This window comes from Crocodylus siamensis, chromosome 11 (genome assembly GCF_052110815.1).
Source record: "Crocodylus siamensis isolate JL-2025a chromosome 11, ASM5211081v1, whole genome shotgun sequence".
In the NCBI taxonomy this organism is placed as follows: Eukaryota; Metazoa; Chordata; order Crocodylia; family Crocodylidae; genus Crocodylus; species Crocodylus siamensis.
This window is the reverse complement of record NC_143405.1, coordinates 4207938-4225862: the sequence shown is the minus strand read 5'-3', so window position 1 is coordinate 4225862 and position 17925 is coordinate 4207938. Positions and strand designations below refer to the sequence as shown.

The 17925-nt window shown below is 42.4% G+C and overlaps 1 protein-coding gene across 4 annotated transcripts in view; it reads left to right on the top strand.

The window, feature by feature from the left end:
• NACC2 (NACC family member 2) overlaps nucleotides 1-17925 on the top strand; it is a 79293-nt gene that overhangs the window by 26837 nt on the left and 34531 nt on the right. The window contains exon 1 of one of the 4 annotated variants that reach the window (XM_090021618.1): nucleotides 750-883. The exons of 2 other annotated variants lie outside the window; for them this stretch is intronic. The gene's annotated coding sequence lies outside the window, so the exon portion shown is untranslated. Of the gene's footprint in view, nucleotides 1-749; nucleotides 884-17474; nucleotides 17526-17925 lie in introns of those variants that run through there. One more of the 4 variants, XM_090021616.1, reaches the window with a different exon arrangement.

Below are 17925 nucleotides of genomic sequence, written 5' to 3'. Positions count from 1 at the left end.
TGGCCCACCATTGGGAGGACCATTCCTGGAGCGAGTGATGCTCCAATTTACCTCCTGCAATGCAGCCCCTTTTTTCCTGAAAGGCGGTTTCTTTCCACACATCAGAGGCTGGAGGGAGCCGAGTTCCAAGTGAGTCAAGGTACCAAAAAAAGGACCTTTTGAAAGGTAACTTAAAAAAACACCCTGTGAAGGTGGAAATTAGTAAGAGCGCTCTCCCTACAGTAAGGACAGCCAGCTGCTTTTGATTCAGCAGCTTGTTCTATTCTTCTGTGCAGCCTCCTCGAGAAACATAATGACCAGCTTCATCAGGCCTGAAGAGCAGTGGAAAACCTCAGTAGAAAGTCAGACTTTTGTCAGCTGAACTTGAGAAACTCTCTCTCTTTGAATCTCCTTGTGTGGCATGAGTGCATCCGGTGTCAGGACCGAAGGGCCAGGGCACTGTGCTGAACCGCTGGCCTGTAAAACCGCACCAGCCGCCTTTTAGTGCCACCTTCCATCACCCTCAGACTTGTTCTGGGAAATTAGGGTGAATTGTCCTCTTTAAATCCCCTGATACTTGTTATGCACACAGACCCAACTAAAATGTCTCATTAGAGGTTTCTCTTAATAATGTCTGGGGTAATATAATTGATAGAAAACATGGTATAACTAATTTGTCACCATGGAATTTAATTGCTGGAAATAAGAGGGTGGTTCCTGGAAATCAATAAGAAGTTAAGGTGTTAACATCTCTTTTACGAATCTTACAGCTAGTGGCAGAGAAGCAACGCGCCTAATGTCACAGATCCACAGGACAAGCTTGCCAACAGCTTCAAGCCAACAGACAGCAAGGGCATGCCTCAGCCTGGCTTCAACACCACTGTTTTTCCCTGTCGCTGTTTCAGTGAGTCCAAAAGAACATGAATTTTTAGCCCTTCAACCCTTTGGGAGAAGTGCAAGCAGCAGATGTTGGCAGCAGCACAGGACAGCCTTTTCAGAACAAGGCCCCCTGATTAGTCAGCTGCAATACAGTATTTTAGGGTATTGGGTAAGAAGGAGAAGCAAGGCTAACAGACGTGCGTAGGCTGCCATCAGTGCCTATCTATCTGGTGCCAGGCATCCAGTATTCAACATACACCGGATGCTTACCACAGTTCTTTGTTTCAAGCCCTGGTTGTACTGTTTCCATGAGGTCTGTCTCTCTTCGTTTTGAGTTTCATAGGCATTACGGCTCGAAGGGACCTTGGAAGATCTTTTGAGTCCAGTAAATGCCTGGTCAGTGAGCTTCCTTATATCCCCAAGGTTACTTCACTCCTATGTTAATAGTACTTGGTAACTCATTCCTGCCAACCCAGACATGCTGAGCTGACCAACACCCATCTCTTACTACCCTGTCCCAAAGGAGAAATTAACTCATTCAGTCTGAGTAGGTGAATGAATCATGCATATTTTTTTTATAAAAAATGGATACCTCCCCAACATTATCCCATCTAGGGCATCCCCCTGGCCTACAGTAAATTTTGCAAAGCTGTCTTGCCTGTTAAACCTTGTAGGACTTCCATTGCTGTTTGGAACTATTCCACAGTTAAATGGATCTTAAACGAAGGGGTTTTGTCCAGAAATTGTTGTGTTTCATTGGATCAACTCATTCATTTAATACTTGACTTATATTTTGGCATAATAAATCTAGGCATAGAATTATTTTGAAATGTAATTCAAAAAAGAATGTTCTGTCATTTGTTAGTATTACTTTTTAAATACATTTTAGATTTAACGTTGCATTTCATACAAGCAAACCAGACTCAGAAATGTTTGCCCAGTGTTGGTTGTTTCTTGAAAGCTAAATCCTGACTCCTATCTAAATTGTTAGCTTGAGATTTCCTTATCTTTCAACCAGTGTCCTTGAATACTAATTTATTCTGTATAACTAACGTAGACATTATGATACTGCTCCTCCCATGAAGTCTGAAATGACTGCAGGTCATTTCTCTCCTCAGTAATGTCTTGTTGAGGCATGAAGACTTCTCCCCTCTCCCTCTCCCCAAGATTTGCAAATTAACTCTAACCTACAGCATGTCTCTGCACCTGTGACACAGAGGGCTATTGCAGGAGGTATGTCTGTGGCTTCATGCTATAGCACTGCTGGACCAATTAATATAAAGAAGAGGCTGCTTTAAGTTGAAGGGCTGCAAAGAAGAATAACAGAAAGTGTCAGAAGAGACAGGCTTGCAACAGAAAAGTAAAGACCTAAATAGATGCATCTTGATGTGGGTTTGTTGGGGGTGGCAGCAACATAATCTATTATCAGTGGAAGATTTTAAATATCAAGTAGGGCAAGACATTTTGCTGGAGTGATCTGAGGCAGACAGAGCAAGGAGTAATGGGATAGTATTTTAGGCTGGAGATCAGGAAACCATTTCAGATGGCGAGGTCTTCCCCGGGGCGGGGTGAAAGCAGCATCATTTCTGTTACTGAGTTTTATGTAGCCTGCTGTTATGACTGTTGTTGGGTGTGTGAAGCGGCGTCAAACAGTCTTATTAAAATGGCATGATTAATATCTAAATTGTGCTGGGGAACAGGAAGAGAGCACCCAGCAGGGAGTGGTCTCACACTGGCCAGGATGGTAAAATAGTATGTTAAGCCCCTGGCTTTTTCTAACTTCTGTCCTCCTTCCAGCAAAGTCTGGTTGTCAAAAAGAGAGTCTCTTCACAGACAGAGTGATGAGCTAGAAAGCTCTGGCAACGGTGAGAAATACAACCATGTAGCAGTTTTGATTTTTCTGCTCCCAAATCCAAGTTGGGAAAGAGGTTGCCTTGAAATACCAGCCTGTGAACTGCATGTTCTGACTACAATCTCCATTTGAAAGCCTAGTAATTTGTGACATGCTACTCTGCAAAAATGCTGGACGTGACTTCTCGCTGTAGTAGAAACAGTGGTGTGCTGGGAAGAGTTAATTACAGAATTATCAAAGAATAAAATTTCCCTGAAGGACCTGTGACATTGGCCTGGAGTCCATGGTTATGCTCTGCAGAATGGATAAAACAGTCTGTGCATCTCCAACTCCAACCCTCCAAATGTTCTTTAAAAATGGAAAGCAAGAAAAATTGCTCTAGGGCTATTTAAAATGTAGCAGCTATAACTCTTAAATTTTAATAATAAATTACCATTAGTATCAGCCTTATATAATGCACACCTCATTATTGCTTACTCAGAATAATTTCTCAGCCTCTTTATAGAACCTTGGAACTTTATTTGCTGAGTATAAAATATGCAGAAATGCATGAATAGTTTTAAGACTTGGTACCCTAAACTAATACAGTGTGCTTTTTTTCCAACTCATGATTGAAGTCAAATTAACATATTTACCTTCAGTGCTCCCAGGAGTAGCATTAAAAAATTCAAGAGGTGATTCAGAATAGTCTCCGATTTACTGTGTTTAAAGCTGGATTTCATTTCTCAGTAAAACCAGGCAAACGCTTGACTCCCTTTCAGCTTAGTAGTCAATTTTCTTCCTGTGAAAGGCTTTGGACTCATCAATAGCTGTTAGAAGTATTATTACCCCCAAGTTCCCCAAAGGTGGTTTGGGTGACAGGGAGAATGCAGTAGTGGCTGATTATCTTTTGCCGTCAGAAAACCAGTCAGGGCCCCTGGGTTTCAATCTGGGCTCTGACATTGGATTCGGGGCATGACCTTGAGCAGCATGCTAACGCATGCACAGCCTCAGTTTATCTTTATGTGGATGCCTACGTCCCAAGGACGCTTAGAAGGCTTACTTGTCATTTCTAACCCCCCTTGGCATCCTCAGCACAAACCCGCTGTGTAAATGCAAACATGCAAGTTCATAACATTAAAACGTTTCTTTCTTGTTTGATAACTAAAGACTGAGCCGGATAATTCCTTTGTTCTTCAGTGCACCTCCCAGAAGACACGAGTTGTCTTGTCTTTTCTGGGGTTTTCTTATAAATGTACCGAGCTCTGCCCTAATTCAACCCCTGCCGTAGTCAAGGTGAGGTGTGTAAACTCTGAACGGTGTGAGATGCAACTTGCTCAGTGAAGCCTATAGAAAAAGTGTTGGAGGAAGTAACCTGGAAAACGTACCCTGGAGCATCAAGGTAAACTGTGGTTCATGGCTGTGGGTATAGAGAGGCGGGAGGAGTTTCAGGAAAATCAGACTTTGAATGGAGATTTTGAGGAGCTGACCCAATGTCCTCAGCTCAGGTAGATTAATATTGTTCCACGTGGACCGCACACAGCTGTGGTGAGTGGAGCTAGTCAGACGTGCCGTGATCTGAGCTTCTCGGTCACTACCGAAAGCTGGAAATACTGCTGCTGCTTTTCTATTCCTTTCCCCAAGGTGACACTCCCCAACTTTGGGACTCCTTTCAGCACATGCTGTTTCCTAACAAAGTGGGCTAATGATAAGTGGTAGGAATTGTGCCGAAAAAACTTATTTGTGTGTGTTTTTGGCCAATTGCCTTGTAAGTATTACAGGGTGTTGCAGCAAAGTTTCCTGGATTTCACAACTGCAATAGTTCTTGTCTAACTGGCCAGGAAAATGACAAAAATAAATAGAGAGACAAATCAAACTTACTTCTGCTTTTTGCAGCAATAATGGCTGCTTCATTTTTTTTTTCATTTTTTTTTGTTTGTGGTGAAAGGTCACCAGGGGTTTTCTGTTCCTTTGTTGACCATTGCCAGTTTTTACCTCCTTGATCTGAGAATCTTTATGTGTTAACACCTTTAATTAATTATGACCTAACAGCCCTCTCAAATAGGCCATTTTATAAATGGGTATATTGAGGCATGGAGAAATGAAGTGATTTGCATGAGGTCATCCAGGGCCCATTTCTGTGCACGCTTGAAGGGTTCCTATTGACTTGATTAGACATTGCATGAGAGTCAGCGCAAGAGCAGGGAATAGAAAACAAGAATTGGGATTCTTAGCCCTTTACTACAGTCACTTGACCTGACTTGCTCGTGTACATACAGGAAATATTCTGGCTGAAAACAGATTGCCCTTCACATAAAAATGCTCATAGCTAAACCACGGTAAGATTAGTTGCATACTTTTAGGCATGATTTTTCCTGAGACTTCAAAGGAAATGGGGACATGTTCTTTATAAGGCAAGGTTGGGGTCATGGCACAGAAGTAGTTGAGTACTTATAGGGAGTGTCTACGTGTTGCATACAGCACACTGTAGCAACATAGCAGTCCTGTGCGTCTACACGTGATTGCCAGCTATGTCACCATAGTGGCGCTCTCCCTCGTTATACTACACCACTACGGCAATGTAGTGGCAAACTCTGACCATGCACGTGGCACAGTAACCACCTATACTAAAGCATGGCGCCATAACAACATCGCCATATGGCAACGTGTAGACATACCCATAGGCTTGGAAATTGCCCTGTAATCTGAAATTAGGTGCTGTTAGTGGGTTCAGTTAAAATAGCTGCGATCTCAGCCCCGTTTCAGAAATTGTGCTCATTCTCAGGATGTGAAATAATTAGGCTTCTTGGTCCAAATTTGGGGGGGGGTTTATGAACAGTATACTTGGAATTTGCATGGGCGTGTTCCAGTTGTACCTCATCCTGTACTGTTGACACTTTTATGTGTGACAAGGGTAGTAGCAAAGTTTTTGCTGAATAGTTTCAAGGAACTTTCTAACGTTTCAAGCCTGCTAAAACAGAACACTTCTGGTTGCTCAGTCTACACTTTTTGCAAAGTCCTATAGTGAACGACTAGGCTTGGCTCCAAATTAATGGGATTTAATGTAATTAAATTGCAGAAAATGTAATGGCAGAAAATGTAAATTAAAGGGGAAACCCCTCCTTTTTTCACCCATAGGCAGAGTATCTGTGGCACTTGCTGTTGCAGGTGACCACATTGAGAGTTGGAGACAGGATAGTGTTATGATCAAATTTTTGTCTGGTTCAGCTTGCTCCTGTACTCCTGTAGCTGTATTGTGTGCCTTGTTAGCCTGTGTGAGCTCACAGCATTCAACAGGGAGCTCCCCACTGCCAGCCTACAGCATCCTGACTGCAGAGGCGTTACAACTTCTTTTCACTACATTCTGCCACATCCATTATCGATTAATATTGTCCTTGGAGTACTATTGGTCCATTTGAGTAGGGAAATAAGAGTATTCATTGGTGCAAACAAGCACTCTCAGTTCACCAATTAAGGCATACTTGCTAACATATGGGAAGCGGGTGCTGCAGTTGCTAATGATATGAGCAGGAAAAGAATTTTTGTGATGCTGAAAAATGCAAGTACTCAAGTCTGGGCTAAGTGCAGTTGAGTGGGGTGCTCAATGAAGAAAAATTGAACCGTTGCTTACTCCCTTTACCCTGTCAGGCTTTGAGGTGAGATGTCAAGTTCTTGGTTCGACCAAAACTAAACCACGTATCTGGAAGGAAAAAAAAATGTTTTTTAATCTGCTAATGTGGAAGTATTGGCAACCTCATTTGTTCAGTCCACGGAGAAGAGAACAAACTTGATTTGAAGAGGACTCGGATGGTATTTTCTCTTTCTTTTGGTGCTGGTTGCTATGTAAGAATGAGGTCCTATTAATGTGTGCTGGGGAAAGGCAGGGAGTAAGGGACTAATTCTGTCCTGTCTGTGTATCCTGCATAAATTGGATAATGGGGCACTGGCTGGAAGATCTGCAAGCTAGAACAAAATCTCTTGCTTGTTCACTTGAGATGCGTGTTGGCCTAGCTACAGTTCGGTGGGTTATGCTGTTGGCCAGTGCTGAATCCTTTCTCCACTGTTTAAATTGCTAATTAGATTCCATCTGAGAAGCAACATAAAACAGGAATAAATGGACTTGGCTTCATAAACTTAGTGTTTAAATATTTTCCCAGGCAGGAAAAAAACATTTGGTTTTCATGCAAAACACATAAATTTTGGAGAAGATCCCGAAGTTATGTGTTTAACTGTTCTGATCTATGCATTTGCAGAGCAGAAAAACTGTTAATTTCCCCTGCGTAATTATTTTCTTTTTTAAAAGGAAGTTGAAATGTATCTAAGGAAGACATTTTAAGTGACTGTTGGGGATGAACTACAGTGAATGAGTCGGGTTCACTGACTGTTGCTTCACTTTGCATCAGAGCCTTTTGGAAAGAAGCCCCTTTGTCTTATCCCCCACCCAAGGGAACTAACTACAATTATTGCTCTTACTGACACATATCTTATGAATTTTAGTGCAATATGTATTTGGTAGCTAAATTATCGCTGAACGCACCAAAATGTACCGATGTTAATTATTGCCAAATTCACTTGATGAGATTTTGAATGCGTGCACCTCTCGTACGCGTGCTCTTTCTCTCTCTTCCCAAGGTCCCTGGTGCAAATGTTCATCCAAAGATGCTGTAAATACTCCTTTCTTTATTTCAACTTATTGATGGGGTGTTGTAGTTATGTCTGTTTTGCCCAAAATAGTGACTCCAGACTGAAAAATCTCTGACGTGATTGTGGGTAAAGCTTGGAAATTTTGGTTGATGGCAATTATAACCGCTATTAGGCAGATACAAGGGATGGAGGGCTCTTTTGCAGACCCCCTCGCCCTCCAGCCTCCAGGAGTAGAGCTGTGCAGGGGTAGACAACCCCTGGCATGGGCACTTGAAGGCATTTTGCTTGGCACGCATGCCTCTGTGTGGATGGTGGGGAAGGGGCTGGGACCACCTGGCTACAACAAGGATCAGGCCCCTCATGGCTCCCCCACCATCCGCCCTCAGCACGCCAACATCTTACAAATGGAAGTTGCAGGTGTTTTTGGCACTCTACCTGAAAATGTTGCCAACTCCTGGGCGATGTCAACCCATACTGGCAAGCAGATCTTGTAACAGAGCTGGGTGGAAGTGGTCAGGGGCTCCCTCCAAGACTGAGACAGCAAGGGATCAGGACAGAGGCGGTTCTGCAGGAAAACTCTCGCAGTTGTTTGAGGAAAAGGCTTTGTCTGTGCCTTGTTTTGTTGTTTGAGTTACCAGTAAAGCCAAACCCAGTGTATGGCATGTTTGGACAGTAGGCAGTGTGCACACATGCCCTATTTTGAGTCTTGAAAGTGGCACCAGCCTTGCCAGTGTGCTTTGCAAACAGAAGTGACCAGGTAACTGTATGGGAAAGGAGATGAGGCCTCCTTCCCCATTATTTTCACTTCTGTAGAACTCGCTCGGACAGACCCAAAGGCAGGAAATCTGATCATTACCTAGTCAATGAAACCACTCACCTAGAGAAAATGAGCACAGTATTGTGTATCAGTTAAGGTCTCTGAGACAGAGCCACATATGCAAAGCAGTATGGATGCATATCATGTTATGTGCATAAAGGTAAGGGCTTGGTTTTTTTAAACCACTTCATATATCCTTTACTAAAATTAGTCACAAGTTTCTGTAGAACTCTCTTAATTATGCACATGTCAGCCCTGCCCAGTTCTCGCTTAAGGACTCTCTGGCCTGGCCTCTCGTATGCTAGACTTGGACAGTGTTTTTTACAGTTGTGATAAAATGATTTTTCCTGGCACAACGCATGACTTTTTGTGGTGTCTGAGAGAGTTTTGTCTCTAAATAACTCCCCCCAGAACACTAAACCAAACCAAAAGGGGAAGGGCCTAGTAGTACAGTGGGGTACTAGTGTTTTACAATGTACTAGGTAGTGTTGGACTGATGTTGTAGCCATTGTGGTCCAGGACTTGGGCAAGAAGCAGGGATTGTTGTGGGTCATTTCTTTTATTGGACTAGGTGCACGGTTAGGATAGTCCCAAACATGCAGCTGACATAGAAGTGATCGCCCACAACTGTCCTTGCCCCTCGCATACACTTGGCACTTTATGAGTCGCATTACAGTGGCAAATATGCCCCAAAATGCACAGAGGAAAGCAAGCAGCCTGGGCAAAGTAAAGACAAGGACTTTATTGCTTGTAATTTGACTTATCGCATCAGCAAGATGAGTTTGGGTGTGCTGATCAGAGGCTGACTACTGAAGTGCTGATTCCAGAAGGCGGTCACTGCTCGGCTGGCATGTTGACCAAGCTGCCCCCGAATTTGCCTCTGCAAGCCCTCTCCCTGCTCTGAGGATGTCCTTCAGGCCCCCCCAATGCCCTGCTGATGCCTACCTCATTCTCACCTATGAGCAGCCTCACCAGCCCCAAAGCTGCCGCTGCTCCATACTTCAGCCTCATCTGCTTTGAGACTTGCAGTGGCCCTGGGATGCCTTGTAAATAAGAGATAAAAATAGGGAGGGGGTGAGGGACCACAACTTGCCATTCCTCTTTCTCTCCCTGCTCATTATAATCCTGCACTGTGGCCAGATGGAAGGGATGGTATTTATAAAACCAGGGGTGGGAAACCCTTTCAACAATGTTTCCCTCCATGATCTTTTCAATGCGCCCCATCAGAACAAGGTGATGCAGCACTACCTCATCCTATGATGTCGAGGCCTGTCATAATGGTTGCTTTTGTGCATCAGTCTAGCCGTATATTTTATTTAACCACTTCTGGATTAGTGCACATCCAACTGACTGGGAAGCCACGTGGCATTCGTACCAATCCTCTGCATGATGCCTAGACCCTAGGTTTGCCCACCGTGGCAGCTACAGAGAGAAGAAAAGGTCCTGGTTACAACTCTTGGTCAGTCTAGAGAACTGGCTGACCCAAAAGGGTTCATTAAACAGGTGCCAGACGTAAAGTCCTGCAGGGCCTTGCGTACAAGTGAAACAAGCAGGTGGGCTCATTATCTGCAGTTTGGGGCGGGATATCAATGCAGAAGATGAAGTACAATTTGTCATGTGGCCTCAGTATTGGAAAGGCCAGGAGTGCTGGGCCAAAGTGGGGCAGGTAGTCTGAGAGAGGTAGCGCAGACCGGTGCTGCTCTGTAGTATGCTTTAGTGCTCATTAGCCTTTTACGAGCGCTGTTAACTTACATTTTGAAAGAAACTAGAAAATAAAAATAGATGACGGTCTCCTATGTGGAGAGAAATAACATTTTAAAGCTTCTCTGTATGAGCACTTTCTGCATGTCCTGCTGTCATTAATAATAACCATTGAAGAACCATAGATGTTTAGCTTATTTGTGTTCTTTTAACACCTTTCTGTTTCATAACAGTAATTACCTTTTACAGTTTTGGCTTAAAGGCATATTCAGCTAAGCAGCGGTGTCTGCCATCATTCCTTGTAATCCAGTAGTGAATCAAAGCAACTTTTTACAAAACAAGATTCTCTTACTGTTGCAAAAGAGCTTTGGGGAAATCTGGTTTTTGTGGTTAAGGATCTTACTCTGATGCACAAGGAAAATTATGTGTAGCTTTTATTTGGCCCAAAGGATTCTTACAACATTATCCGTATTTCCTTTAATTTGTGGGATTTCTAGTAAATGGGCTTAAAAATAGGTCTGGGCAAAATGCCAGGGTACATACGAACAGTAAAAAAGCTTTGCACACTATGAGTAGGTTGCTTTCACTTCTCTCTAAATGCAGATTGTATTAACTGAAAAAAGTAAACACTTACCTTTTGCAGTTTAAATGGGAATAATCCTCTACAGCTTCTTCAAGGTGGAAATTATTAAAAAGAAGCTTAGATTAAATGATAGCCGTTTTGACTGTATTTTAATTGAAATGGAATTGGGAATCTCAGAAGATAGTATATTAATGATAATTCTAATATAAAATACTGGAGGGACTCAGAAGGAGAAAAGTCTCCCAACTTAACCATCGTTGAGGTGTCCATGTCCTGGGAACGCAACATAAGTAGAAAAAGAGAAGAAACCCGTTGTGAGATTTATTTGTTCACTATTTCATTCTCAGCAGTCTCTTACATCTTTCCTAAGACAGGAAAACATAGTGATAGTGATTCTATTGCATGGATTCAATAGTAGTCTGACTTGAAAATTTGATTGCCTTTCTCCCTTTGGTAATATTTACCTTTTTCCTCTGAATCATTCTGAGTTTAGATGACTGCAAAGTACACTCTTACTGGAGTACAGCCGCTCACCAAAGCCTAAAATTACTGCCTGGTGCGCAAGGGAGTGGATATGTATTGCTAAGAGTCTCTGTGGTAAAATAAAGGAAAGTGAAAAAAGTTACAAAAAGTAGTTTAACAGTAAACCAACTCTCCTTCACCTTGATCGGTCATCTAGATGGTGTTTTCAGTTGTTGTTTGTTTGGGTTTTTTTGCCTTACTCCCTGCCTTTTGGCTGATTTGACTTCCTTTAACTGGAACTTTGAACTAACTCGCTCTGTAAAAAAAAAAACAAAAAAAACCAAGATTTTATATTGAACTCCCTACGTGGTTTTTTTGGACACGAAGAAGCCGGTTCTGAGCTTTTTCCAGTGGAAGTGTGCTGTTATTAGAGGGCTGCAGTGGGAGCAGCCTGTGGTCCTGCAAAGTAAGGAAGACAGAATTGCCGCTCTGTGGTCAGGGCTGCGGAGATAGGGTTGTGACTAAGTTATATCGGTCTCAGTCACCAAGTAGATTTGGTGGGTTTTTTGGAGTTTTCTTTTGGGAAGGGGGGAGGTATGCTTTACATACAGATGGGGATGGGTGATGGCTCCAAGGGCACTCTTAAGCAAAACTCCAGTTAGTGATGATGTTCTTGGCCTTCCATGCAATCAGCACCCTCTGTGCCTGATAAAGGAGTTAGCTTGTTAAAGAAAAAAAAATGCCATTGAGAGGATGGTGCTAATAGCAGTTTCCATCCAAGGATCTTGTACTGCTTTACACATAGAAAGGCTTGCATCATCAGCGAAGGAGGAACATTAAAGGGTAAAACTGGATATAGCATCTCATCGCACCTGTCCATCTTGAAGTCACGTGGGGTAGAACTAGGGGTAAAATCTGGATCTTCTCATTTGAAGTCCTGTGCTTCCTCCATTGAAAACAACAGCTTTGGGGTTGATTTGGAATTTGAACCCACCATATCGTAATGACTGGAGTCCTGTCCAGTCCAATAAACCTCTTAGCCACACTATTGCCAGCCCACAGAAAAAATCTCCAGCAGAGAGCGAGAAGTTGATGGTAGATTGATTTATTAATAGGTTTTCATTTCTTTTTTTTTTCTGCAGAAGCATTTTATGTCTCAGATGTGCATCTTACTTTTCCTTGTTCAGACAATCCAAACTTTGCCTTTGGGCAGCATACTTGTCCAGCTGGAGACTCCGTATTGAACTTGTTTTTTTTAGCTGGTAGGCACCTGCAGCATTTATTAATTGAGCTTGGCACTCTCTACTTCTAGCCCTTAGTAGGGGGGTTGATCTGCTCCCATGAGAGGGCAAGGCCAGAGTGTCAGCCTGTCCAGAAAAGTATGCTGTCTGCTCAGTGACAAGATGAGATGGAAAAATGCAGAAGAATTAGAGGGTTAAAATCAAACATATTTTTTCCTGTGGGGTCTCAGTAATCTGTGTAACCAGTTTTCTGCCCGTCGCACTCGGGGTTTAGAACCACTGAACCTGTCAATGTAAGATCCCTCTCTTCCCCCAGATCACCTCTTGCAAACAAGCTTGATATCAGTGAACCCAGGTTTAACAGCTTGAAACATCTGGGAGGAAGTAGGTAATTCTTCCATTTCTAGGACTAACTTTTCGGCTAAGAGAGTTTTCCTTTTGCGTGAGTCTGTAATTCCACACTGGCAGCCTTCGAATCTCTAAAGCTTGAGCAGAAGCCTGAATTCCACTCAGTTCTTCAAATTTACCTTAAGATATAGCTCCCAGCTGCCCCAAAAGAGAGGCTGCTATTGTTTTTTTTTAAACCCCAAGGTTAAATTAGCAGCTGCAGTTCAGCTTGGTACTGAGAAGTACCATCTTTTTCTTTTTCTTTTTTAAGTTGATGTTAAGATGAACTGCTTGCCAGCATGCTGGCTGCTGGTGGATGAAGGGACTCATTGACAGTCGATGGCAATCCTTAACTGCTATAGCATTATGAAATATGAAGCAGAATAGCAGTTGGAAGCACCTCTAGGGCACCTGCAGTGGGTTTTTCTCACCTGGAAGATGGTATTATGCTCTGAATACTGAGGTGCTCTACATATGCCAGCTCCCAGCCCTTCAGATTGAATGTGTATACCCAAGGCCTCTCGACAAAATTACGGAGACCTCTTTCATAGTTTGTATGTGGCTGCACACTTCTTGCCCTTTGGACTGTATTTGGGACTGACGAGGTACATAAGAGTTGTAACTCCGAGTTGCTGAGCTGCTTTAACTTTTCTCCCTTTTAGCAGACTCCTTGGTTTGAGCCATTTCCTCGTGCTAGAGCTGTAGGTGAACACACGAGTAAGCAATCTGTATGGCAGGTGAGAAGAAGGTTTGCCTCTTGGCAGAAGAAAAAGACCTTCGGGAACTGAGGAAAGATTTACAGGTCTTCTATAGCACAACTTACTCCATTTTCTTTTGCAGCTAGTAGTATTCATGCAGGAAATGCCATACGTCAGATACCAGGGCTGTGGCGGTGGGTGGGAGAAGGTACAAGCAATTAAAAATGGCACAGGCCAGCTCTACGTTCCAGTTGTGCTGTTCTGCCTGGGAAGTATGGGAGGTTGCTCTTTTTTCTGGTTTAGTGAATAGTGAGGTGGACTGCTTTGGGTTCACCAAAGGATACAACTGAAAAGCAGAACTGGGGAACCTCTTTGTTTCTGAGAGCAGGCTGATGAAATTTGGCAAGGATACAGCCATATTGTTTACAGGAAAGGACTGAGCAGTCCTATCTTAATATGAACATGCCAGCTTCCTTTATGGTCCTCTTGCAAACAAACTAGATGTTTGCAGCCAATGCTGTAAATACCAATAACACAGGTAGCATGACGGTGTAAATTTGGGCATGTGGGAGACCTCCAGCCCAAAGATCTGTGACCAGCAACTGGCAATTGAATTCTGCTTTGTTACCTATTTCTCTTTCTCACCCTACCAGGGTTATGGCAGGAACAAGTTAACTAGCCACTTAAGACAATACCATCCTCGCACACATCCTCATAAGCCCTTTGATTCTTTCTTTTGCAGATAATTGGATTTTTTTTTTTTTAAAGACTCAACTGAGAGACAGCAAATTTAATATTTTCTGTATCTTGGATGTGTTGTGATTTACATTTGATTTTAGGCATAATTAGAAATGCAAGTAGAGCGCTTTGTGTTTTACCTCTGCTTCAACTATTTATGGCATGGTATGCAAATGAACTAAGCTATGAATATTAAAGATTAGAGCATGTTACAAAGTATCACTGTCTTTAATGAGTTCAGTAATGGGCACAGGCTCTGCACGCACTTTAATATGGGCGTATTTTATGTTGTGTGCTGTCTTCCCGGCTTTGCAGCTATTTATTCCATGTTTGGTTACATCCCATGAGAACATGGCCATTATTTAAAACATATCGAGCCCTGGATCAGCTGCAATAGGTAGGTGCTATTTTCATATATGCCCATGACAAACACTGCTGCAGCTAGAAAAGAGTGTTGATGGATTATTTCACAGAGACTGTTTCAGTTCTTGTATAGGTCAATCCGTTTCATCTACTGCAGTGTTGTAGATGGATCTGAGAATATGAAAGTGCTTGTCGACCTTTCAAGGTGCTTTGCAGTACTGGAAGGGAATCTTAAACATGTTTCAGGCAAAATGGAACTGCTTCATGCACACAGCCCAGAGACATTTCATTTGCTCTTTCTCTCCAGTTGAACTCATCTACATAGTATTTGGCTTATAGGCACATCGTAGTCATTTCAGAGAATGTTATCAACTGTTTAGCATAAAAATGAAAGCCCAGGACACATTTTTGTGTGTACTTGACCCACTCAGTTAACTTCTTTATACCATTATCTATCTATTGATTGATTGATCGATCTATCCTGGAGTTGATGATCTTGCAGGTCCCTTCCGGTCCTATGATTAAAAGGGCTGTCATAATGACACCAAGGAGTCACAAGGAGAGGGCTTACTAATATTAAAGTGCTTGGAGATCCTCGCATATCTAGTGTTTTACAGGTGAAAATGTGCTTTGGAGAACATATTTTGGAATGGTTACAGTTCTGATGCTTTGGCCCTGATCCTGCAAGCTTCTGTGTGAGGGCACACATCTGTGTGGCAGCATGCACTGTAGCAATTAAGGGGTCTAATAGGGATGAGAGTCCAACCCCACCCAGCAGCTTGTAGGAGTCAGTCTTCAAGGATGAGCTAGAAAATATGAAGACGCTATGGAAAACCTGACTTTTCATGCAGAATGGGGTCAGGGGGAGTTAAATATGCCCCAGGGAACAGTGCTTTTCAAGTTTAAGGTATTTAAATTACAAATTTGGATGAGGAAGATTGTCAGCAGTATTCAAAACAGCGCTTAAATTCTTTTGAAATATTGTCAAGTGGTTCTGTAACAGCTGAGACGTTTGGCACACGAGGACTTGGCCCGGGTGCAGTTTGTTTTTTTTCCTCCCCCAAAACTCTGATCTTGTGTAGTTGAGTGTCCTACGATTAAGGAAAACTTGAGGATTGAGCTGGTTTCAGATTGACCTTTGTGTTTGGGTGGAATCGAATCTAGTCTTGTGGGAAATGTGGATGCTTGTTGAGATTTAATTAACATCAACCTGATTTTTTTTTCCTACAAAAATGTAATTAAAATATGTAACATTGAAACTGGCATTATGATTTTACTGGATTCATACTTTTGTGTTCAATAATCTGTAAAAGTACACTTTTTTTTCCATATAAGTTCAGATCAGTGTATGCAGCCTCTCCACCTACAGCATGAAATCAAAAAACCAGTGACTTCACCACTCCTCCACTTCCCAAGGTTTGTACCACTTGGTACAAAAAGGTAGATCAGATCTCAGTATAAAAATATCCCTTATTTTTAAATGCACCTGTGGACCTCAAGCTTAGTCTGTCTGGGCTTTCTCCTTCCCCTTTTATGTTGTTTGGTGTCCCTTTCTTGGCGACAGTGCTTTTGCTGTGGTATGTGTGGTATGCCACTCGGAGTCCTAGAAGTTTTTTTGGAGGCAGTTGTGAGCGTCTGAAAAATTTAAGGTGCCCGTCAAAAATACCCTGTATGTGGTGCTTTGAATGGCTTGAAAGTTTCTGCTCTGAAACGCTGATGGAACCGCTGTGATCTGTTGGTCAGGAGCATGTACATCAGGAAGGTCAAGACCACATACAAAGCACAGAGTTTTGTATGAGGGAGAGGAAAGTCAGGAGTTAAAACTTATAGGTGACTTGCCTTTTTTGCCTTGGTCCTTTAACACAGATAATATACAAGGACTTCTATTGAGATCCTTCCAGTACCCTGCCCCAATAAAGAGGGATGGTAATCTTAATGTCCCTATCTTGTACGCATACGTGAGCTCAAGTGTACCATTTACGCGAAGCAATGTCATCTGTTATTAGAGGACTAAGAGTTCAGGGCTCCCGTGTTGTGTTATTCATGTGATTGGCAAGTGACCTAACCTCTCTGCACATGTTCAGCCATCATTAGGATGTAGACAGGCTTTTATAAGAAACTTAAAAAATATTTTGTGATGGTCTGACAGAATACAAGCTCTACGTGCAGCCTGCAGCCAGGGAGGTTTTTCAGTTGTATCCCCATCCCCCCAAATCAGTAGAAAGTGATTCACATGAGCCAAATGCCTGTACTGTAATGCCAATATTTCATCCCACACTCAGTTAAAAATACCATCCTTGGAGGCAAACATTTGGATGTGTATAAAAAGGTGTTGTAATTAGCGCTGTTATAATAAGCTTCGTATGGTGATTCGCCAAGTTGCTGTAATTTTATACTCGAGGTGTGTCATAAAAAGGCCTTTATAATATCTTGTGGGTGGAAAGCGCCGATGTTCCTCAGGTGCTCAGGTGCTTGCCAACTATTCGGCATGGGTTGCACCTGGTTTGCACCATGCTCAGATGCCTTCCTGGCCATGGCGGCTGGAAGAGCAGCCCTCACGCGAATGGCTCTGGACGCTGGAAACGCAGAGTTAATATTCCTGCAGAACGCGCCTTTTCCTTACATGACCCTTTAAAGGCAAGCTTATGTTTCCATTAACAATCAAGCTCAGTTGCAATTGCAGCATGACTTTATAGAGCATTAAAAGTTTAATGTACAAATGCTTTCACTGGCCAAAACTTTTTTGGCAGCATCATCCTCTGCCACTGGAAACCATACAAAAAGAGACCATCTTAATATCCTCAAAGAGATTGCTGCCCTTGAAGGGTTAATTATATTATGCCTAGCTGCTTTTTTTTCCTTTTTTTTAAACAGAGAGAATAAACTGTAGCCAAAAGTAAGAAGTCATTAATTTGAGACCAAGCTGTAAGCAAAGTTCCCTTCTTTTATGCAGTTTGGTAACGGTAGACTATGCAGTAATTGAAAAGTAAAGGCAATTGAATTACAGGCTCCTGTCCAAACGGAGAGTGCTTTTTTTTTTTTTTTTTTTTACAACCTCCATTGCATCAGAACTAGGCAGTATTCCTGATGTTCTCATGTGTGTTAATGCTGACTCACAGACTAACTTGCACAAGAAAAAAAACACAGGCAGCTCCACCATACTAGGTAATGAGCTCTAGCAAGAAGCACCGTCTGATGTTTTGTAAGCTCTTTTAATTGACCTTTTAAGACATATACTTATTTTAAGGCTTTCTGTTGTGTTAGTGCCATGATGGTAGAACTGAGTCATGCATGTTATATACTGCTAGCAAATGCTGTTGTATAGGAGGAGCGAGGATAATAAAATTCAGCGTGACACTTGTCTTTTTGATGTGTTATGGATATGAATTAATGTCTGTAATGGAATGTAGGCAATGCATATTTTTTGCAAAAAGTGGGGGGGAAAGCAGCATGGTGTGGTATACAGTGTTCTTTCCGGTAATTCTTAGGGATGGGAGTTAGCCTGGGTCTTAGAGCTTTTATTAGATGGCAACAAATTTAAATTTTGCAAAATACTTGTATTTAATTTTTATATCCGTGCCTCTCCCTCCATCCCTCTCTTG